The 8,344-nt window shown below is 38.6% G+C and overlaps 2 long non-coding RNA genes across 2 annotated transcripts; both read right to left on the reverse strand.

The window, feature by feature from the left end:
* Positions 1-5,787: 5,787 nt before the first annotated feature.
* Positions 5,788-7,075, reverse strand: LOC137574270 (uncharacterized). The gene is made up of 8 exons (XR_011031965.1): positions 6,972-7,075; positions 6,806-6,911; positions 6,637-6,745; positions 6,468-6,576; positions 6,299-6,407; positions 6,130-6,238; positions 5,961-6,069; positions 5,788-5,890 (listed from the first exon to the last, which is right to left on the reverse strand). It is a non-coding gene; the product is annotated as an uncharacterized lncRNA (long non-coding RNA).
* A 65-nt stretch (positions 7,076-7,140) lies between these two features.
* Positions 7,141-7,911, reverse strand: LOC137574271 (uncharacterized). Its single transcript, XR_011031966.1, has 4 exons — positions 7,899-7,911; positions 7,482-7,822; positions 7,310-7,418; positions 7,141-7,249 (listed from the first exon to the last, which is right to left on the reverse strand). It is a non-coding gene; the product is annotated as an uncharacterized lncRNA (long non-coding RNA).
* Between the last annotated feature and the right edge of the window lie 433 nt (positions 7,912-8,344).

Consider the following 8,344-nt stretch of genomic DNA (forward strand, 5'->3'; position numbering starts at 1 on the left):
ACACACAAAGCGGTCTGGAATAGGTGCCCCAAACACCCCACACACCTGGCCATGGATGGCGCCAGTCTATGGTAACCTGATCGACCCGCTTGTCTACAATTTCAATTGGTCTCTCTCCCCAGTTTCCCCTAACCAGTGCCCAATTCCTCCGATTCCCCTCCCTCGATTGGCGCCTGCATTTTGACAGTCAATAAAATTTTGAAATGTTATACTTTTTTTTTTTTTTCGTCGATTTTCCTTTTTTCATCTTTTGTGTGTGTGTGTGTTTGCCTAAATGGCTTTTTGATTGGCAGAGAGATATACAAATGAACCACTTTTTCAGTTTGACAGCCCCAAAGTGAAACAAAAGACTTTGGCAACGAACTTGACTTGAGTAAGGAATTTATTGGTATTGGTGTTTTAGTTTGATGTATACCCTTGTAAAAAGGGTACATTCACTTTGTTGACGCATGTACTTCGCATACTTCGTTATTTTCTAGGCTTTGGTCATAAAATGGTAATTTTGTTAAAAATCGGATAACTTTGTAATACATTCACAAAAAGGTCCGTAGGAATTCCTGCGGACAATTTAAGAAAAGTATGTAGCACCGTGAAAGGGTATATAAACATAGATAGCTGTAGTTGAAAAATAAAACTAAAGTATTTAAAATAGTTTCACACACACATACACAACAAAGGCAGTGTGTGTGTGTGAGCTGCCATTGTTCGCAAAGGCAAAAGGTAAACATTAACCCACTTAAAGGAATCCAGAGTCCAATCTGGAGCTCATCTTTATTGATTTCAATTCTCATGCCACCTTTAACCCAGCCCTCGCTGGTTTTTCGATCTGCTCTGGAGGCGCTTCGCATGCTCTCTCATTCGCTTGTCGAGATTTTGCCCGTTTTCCGGGGCTCCATAGCTGGCGCTGGTAATTAGTGATCTGGTGCACTTGATATGCACCTTAATTTAAACATTTTGTACACACCCAGCCGGGGCACGCATTTGTTGTTGTCCGCAACTCAGAGAGAAAGAATCAGAGGGCGAGACAGAGAGAGAGAGAGAGAGACAGAGGGGGAGATACCTCAACTCATCCTCATGGCAATGCCAATGCCTACCTCATCCTCTCTCTTCCAGTTCTTTTTCGTTATTGTTGGACGACTGCTGCGTGTAGCGCATGCCATTTGCTTGTTCTTCAGTTTCCTCCGGCCCATGCCCATGACCATGCCCATGCCCACTCCCTTGGCTCGTTTGTGTTCTCGTTTAAACGTTTATTTAACTTAAACGAACTTTGCGTGTCGATTAAAGTGCTGCGATTAAGGTACAAACTGATCCGGTCCGACTTTTTGTGGTATCTGTTTCTTTTCTTTGGGTTTTTTTTTTTTTTTTTGCTTTGCTTTGCTTTGCTTCTCCTGCCTGATTCTTACCCCGTACATATGGGGTATATATAGGTTTCATTTAGATGCCAAAAATAATACAAGTCAATCGAACAGTTTGGTTATTTTAATGGGCAATCTGGCGATCGATCAGTCACTTTGCATTTTTGTAGTAACTTTGGTTTTGGTTTGTCTCTGTCTTATTGCATTTTCGACTTATGCGTGTCCAGTGAACTTACAGGTCAAAGCATACGCATGCCAATGCATAAAGTTGAGTCTCTGGGCAACATCATCATCATCATCATCATCAACGTCATCATCATTATGATCATCTGCATCATGATGACCCACCAAAACCTGAGACAGAGTCTGCAGTTACAGCTGCATAAATCCTTTTCCATGGACTTTCTCTCCAAATAGCATTCGGCGGTATCTGCCTTCTGCTTTACGACAAATTTGCCCATTGTTCTCACTGGCCTCTTGATGATGTCCTTTTGTCTTCCTCTGATGTCCGAATGTGTGTGTTTGTGTGTCTGAGAGAGTTTTTGGTATCCAACAGCGTCGAGGTTCGAGATGCGAGGTAAGCGTCCGAACTGGGACCGCACACCGACCGCAATTCCACAATATTAATTTGTGCTAGCATCACCTCAAACATTTACGAGGACAAAACGCCTAACGAACCGCTGTTTCTGGTGGTGGTGGTGGTGGTGCTGCTGCTGCTGCTGCTCCGCGTTGATGCTTATCTTTGCGTCTCAGATGATTCCTCTGGTTATTGCTTGTTTTTAGGGCCTATGCTTCTATTCTTCTTTTTGGTCTTCTGCAACATCATCTTCGTTTTTTCACTGTCTCTCTCTCTCTTTCTCTTTCTCTTTCTCACTCTCTCATTTACTCTCTGTTGGTTCCTTATCTGGTTACCCTTATTTATTTTGGAAACGAAATTAGATTTAAGGTTCAAGTGATTTTGATAGCTCGTAAAGCAGTCAAAAATGTATTTTCAACGTAGGTTATTTCAGTATTTTTTTTTTGTTTTTTAGTGGGAAAACACACACGATCATCATGATCGCAGCGACGAGCAACGACCACCACAGCAGGGAGCTCTCCGTCGAAAGAGAATTTATGTTACAGCTCGTTAAATTAGTCTAATGGGGCTTAGGCCAGCTGTCCCAAGTCAATGCAGTGCACTGCACTACTATACTACAGTGCGCCCAAAAGGGTTGACATCATTAGGACAGATCGCTCGCTAGCCACTCTACGACCTGATGCTTCCCAGTTCAACTGAAACACAGGACAGAGGACAGAGAACCGAGATCAGAGAACGGGAACGGGAACCAGTGGTCCCCATCCCTTTGAATCTGACTCCCAGTCTCAGTACTGGGACTCTACTGCGACTTCGACTCGAAGCAATCACCTGAGCTGACACTTAAAGCTTCTTCAGCAGCTCGCAACACTTATGCGAACGATCTTTCGGGTTATTGTCTGGTTAACTGATATGCTTAGTGCACGTATTAACCCACGAAAAGAGACTCCGCACTCCACACTCTACACTCGAAGGTTGCTTCTGCTGAAGCTGGAGCAGTGTCACTGTCAATGTCATTTTACTTGTGCAGAGAGACCCCCAGACTCAGAGTCGAAGCTGCAGTCGGACTTGGAGTTGGAGTCAGGCCATGCACTTGGCTGCTTTTTGGTCTCTCAAGCCTTTGAGGCTCGAGACGTTTTATTTTTTGTACTTTTTGTATTCTTTGCCTGCAGAAGATCGTGTGATCCATTACCAAACGTGCGCGATCGTTTGCGCCTGTGTTTTGTGATATTTATTTATTTTTTCCTTTCCTTGGTGTTTGGTATACCCTTTTAAAGTGCTGGCTGGCTGTTTGCCAATGACACAACTAACTGTTAATACAACCGAACCGCAACCAAGGCGGTAGATCGTTTGCGGTACTGTTTTTAACACCATTCCTTACAGTTCTAGTTGCAAGGATGAAAGTTAAAATGTAAATCAACTTGCTTCTAGTAATTATCTAAAGTTAAAATTCACAATCAAGTTTGCAGTTAGTGTCTTCTTTTTTCTTATTAGATGGTGGGACTATATGGGCACGGGAACGTTTAAACGATCAGTTTGCAGTAAACTGTTCGCATATCTCTATTTTTCATTAAAACGTCGGGGTCACCATCTATGAAAAAGAGCTGTATATCGTCGATTTGAGATTTAAAGCACCAGAACTAAGAGTATTATATGGTCGTTGCAATAACATTTAACTTTTTTCCTTTATTGAAGGTTTATTTTTCGTTGATTTTGTTGTTGTTGTATTTTTCAGTTTGTCGTATTTTTGCATTGCACCTTCTACTTTTTTCGCATTGACATTTGGTAAATATTGCCAAGGCTTCGAGAGCAGAGTCGTTGTTGTTGCCTAGCACACTGCTGCTGGTGGTGCTGATGGTTGACGTGACTCCATAACTGCACTCGGTGTATGGTGTATGGTGCATGGGGCATGGTGTGGATATGGCTATGACTTGATTTGATTTTTCATAAACAAAGTTTGCCTCTTTTGCAAGCCACTCAATCAAGCCGCCTTTTGGCTATGGAATGGGTTCAGGTTGTTTGTCTAGCGTGCACTTTGCGGCCTCATCGATGGATGGGCCAGATGACTAGATGGATGGATGGCTGGATGGCTGGATAGATGGATGGATAGATGGATGGATAGATGTATGGATGGTACGTCATCGACTCCAACTTCAACTACAACTACAACTTCAACTCCATTCCATCAGTAACTCCACCTCCATTCACGATCCTCATCCACATTCTAATTAACTGCTCTAGCTGAACAACACAAAATGCGAGCAACGTTTTGTTTGCAGGCTTTTAAAAGTTTTTCTTCTCTTCTGTTTCTTTTTTTTCCTTCTTTTTCTTTTTATGACACTCAAAGTGACCGACGGGCGATGGCGATGCAAACCAAACCAAACGCACAATGAACTCCTTTCATGGCCTTGTTAGGCGGAATGCCTTTTTGGTCTCAGTCGTTCTCTGTCTCTCATTCACTCGATCTCGCCTAGGCGTGTGTCTGTCGGCGTGTCTTGCTGTCGATAGTCCGCTGTTTGCACAACATGATCAGGTTAAGAGTGCGGCTTATTAGAACAATTCTAAAGGGTGACTCCGACTCTCTGGGATTGAGACTTTGGCTTTGTTTGCTGACCATTTGAAAAAACAAAAAATAAAAGGATGCCATCAGCTTAGAGATGAAATCGTGAGTCACTCGAGAGAGTGTCCGCTGTTGTGTTAACCCCTTTGTCTCATCACCAAGGCGGTCAGTTAAAAAGAGGAAACTCTTTTTTTCGGATTGCCCATCTATTTGACAAATGCAAACAATTTCCATTTCCCCCTCTTTCCATCCACACACTCACACACCGACCCCGTCTCAGTAGATTTTCCAGTTAAAACTGTTTTCCCGTTCTTTTTTTTTTTTTTGGCTTGTTATTAGAACACTTTTTTTTCTCCCTAAAGGCCACTTAGGCACGAAATCTTCATCTCTGCAGTTTGGTGGAACCTCAGCCTTTAGCCTGCGGCAGGGGTTATGATGTAATATGGCTTTTTGACTTTTGTAGACATGATAAAATACAATACAAAACGCGTTGCGTGGCTGTTATATTGGCTAATGGCCTTTTAGAGACTGAGAAGGTGTCAGTAAGTCTTCCCCCTAGCCCCCTTCCCACTTCGACAAAGGCGACTTCAATGAATGGGCAATGGGGGCTCAGTCGGTTCTTTGGCTCTTGGCGGTTACAGATCAAAGCCCGTTCAGGCTCTTGTTCTTGGTGTTCTGGTTTGTTTTCGTTGTGGTCGTTTATTGACCAGAGAGATCCGAAGTAAAAAGAGAAGCAAGGAAGGAATGGACAGTACATGATGATGTGTCTGTGCATTTATTGTTGCTGTTAGTGATGGAGAATACGAAATGATCATCACAGTAACGCTCTTTATCCCTGATCATAATGATGATATGCACTTCAAATGTAATTTCAAATATCCCTATACAATTACATCACATTTAGATAAATGAAATTCGATTCATTTTTTGTTATATTTTGTACACAGCCAATTGTATCATGGCTTACTCTCCAACTCAGTTCATCCTTATAAACGGTTAAGATCCCACCACTTTTTAAGGTATTTTAAGATAAGGACTAAAAATTTGTCATATCCTCGGTCTCAGAAGTTCACTGCTCATTCATCTGAAATGGATTTAGCTATTTGGTGGCTTAATAGGGAAATCCAATATCTTCCATCCAAAATTTATACGTTAAGTGAACCTTTATATGTTCTGGAAATAATATTTGAAGCCAGTAGACGTGAAGAACGGTTAGGATAAGGCTGCAGTAAAGGAATGTTATTGAGAATATTTAAGTTACAAGACTTTATTTTCTCTTTCAACAAAGAATTAATTGAGCTTCAGAACTGTTTTAGATGGTTAGGGATATCAAATCAGACTTTGGAATTGACACCGACAAGTGGGATAAATAAGGAAAATACAAATTCATCAAGGATTAAACTGTATTACAGAAATGGAATAGAAGTGATCATTTTTGTCTTAATAGATTTTATTTTTGAAATAAGCTTACCACGTTCCATCCCACAAAGGATACTGTACTTCACGGACAAGTGATATTGAGTGAGATGAGGGCATTGTAATAAATAAGGAAAATCAAATTCATCAAGGATAAATACCAGCTGTAGAAATGAAATAGAAGTGATATGTCTTAATAGATTTTATTTTTGAAATAAGCTTACGACGTTTCACTCTTGCAAAGATACTGTTCATCACGGACAAGTGATATTGAGTGAGATGAGGGCATTGTAATAAATAAGGAAAATCAAATTCATCAAGGATAAATACCAGCTGTAGAAATGGAATAGAAGTGATATGTCTTAATAGATTTTATTTTTGAAATAAGCTTACGACGTTTCACTCTTGCAAAGATACTGTTCATCACGGACAAGTGATATTGAGTGAGATGAGGGCATTGTAATAAATAAGGAAAATCAAATTCATCAAGGATAAATACCAGCTGTAGAAATGGAATAGAAGTGATATGTCTTAATAGATTTTATTTTTGAAATAAGCTTACGACGTTTCACTTTTGCAAAGATACTGTTCATCGCGGACAAGTGATATTGAGTGAGATGAGGGCATTGTAATAAATAAGGAAAATCAAATTCATCAAGGATAAATACCAGCTGTAGAAATGGAATAGAAGTGATATGTCTTAATAGATTTTATTTTTGAAATAAGCTTACGACGTTTCACTCTTGCAAAGATACTGTTCATCACGGACAAGTGATATTGAGTGAGATGAGGGCATTGTAATAAATAAGGAAAATCAAATTCATCAAGGATAAATACCAGCTGTAGAAATGGAATAGAAGTGATATGTCTTAATAGATTTTATTTTTGAAATAAGCTTACGACGTTTCACTCTTGCAAAGATACTGTTCATCACGGACAAGTGATATTGAGTGAGATGAGGGCATTGTAATAAATAAGGAAAATCAAATTCAAGGATAAATACCAGCTGTAGAAATGGAATAGAAGTGATATGTCTTAATAGATTTTATTTTTGAAATAAGCTTACGACGTTTCACTCTTGCAAAGATACTGTTCATCACGGACAAGTGATATTGAGTGAGATGAGGGCATTGTAATAAATAAGGAAAATCAAATTCATCAAGGATAAATAGCAGCTGTAGAAATGAAATAGAAGTGATATGTCTTAATAGATTTTATTTTTGAAATAAGCTTACGACGTTTCACTCTTGCAAAGATACTGTTCATCACGGACAAGTGATATTGAGTGAGATGAGGGCATTGTAATAAATAAGGAAAATCAAATTCATCAAGGATAAATACCAGCTGTAGAAATGGAATAGAAGTGATATGTCTTAATAGATTTTATTTTTGAAATAAGCTTACGACGTTTCACTCTTGCAAAGATACTGTTCATCACGGACAAGTGATATTGAGTGAGATGAGGGCATTGTAATAAATAAGGAAAATCAAATTCATCAAGGATAAATACCAGCTGTAGAAATGGAATGGAAGTGATAATTTGTCGTAATAGATTTTATTTTTGAAATAAGCTTACCACGTTTCATCGTTATCAAGATATTAGTTGAGCCACAGAACACTTTTAGATGAGGAGGGATACCAAATCAACTATTGCATATGTTTTAGATAAATGTTTTAATTGTACACTCTTATTATTTATTATTAAGGAAAAATTTTCAAGATGTTTTCAACAATTACTTTTAATTTAGAATATTTTCCTAGTTTCAACTGCCGACGACTAGGTATGTGTATTGCTTGGAAGCTAAAAATGAACTGATGTTTGCCACTACATGAATTGTGTCTGTGACTTTTTCGATTTGATTGAACACATCAGGACTACTTAGATCTAATTTGAATAGTTGACTTTCGTCTTGCCGCCTGCTTTTTTAAAAGAATTTCATCACTAAAAGATTTACTAGAGATGAAAGTTTTAAGAGTAAGAGTTTTGACTTGCCTTTTTGAGAGAGATTTCGTTAAGTTGTGTCCTTGATGATAATCACATAGTTTTAATTTCAGCTTAAAAAAAAATTATTCCTGTATTCAAGTTCAAATTTAAAAATTTTACAAAAAATAAAAACTATGCAAAGGTATTAAGAAAATTATTAAGTTATAACTTACTGCACACTTACATACATATGAAAGCTGTCAATTTTCATGTTTGACGAACCAAATCGCATCTTAATCAATATCTATTCTAGACCTCTAAGACTAGAAGAACTTAAACCCCAAAATTAGTAATGAAGGAACGAATCAAACACATTTTGTGATTGATGTGATTTTTTAGTTTTGCCTCCTTTTGTTAGTGATGTTAAATTAAGGTGATGAATGTTTTAATTTCTGATTGGTATTTGATACTTTTTCTCATAGATGGCTTTGAGATTTTACTCAAATTGCTTGCCA

This window comes from Drosophila tropicalis, unplaced genomic scaffold, assembly GCF_018151085.1.
Source record: "Drosophila tropicalis isolate 14030-0801.00 unplaced genomic scaffold, ASM1815108v1 contig_443, whole genome shotgun sequence".
Classification (NCBI taxonomy): domain Eukaryota; kingdom Metazoa; phylum Arthropoda; class Insecta; order Diptera; family Drosophilidae; genus Drosophila; species Drosophila tropicalis.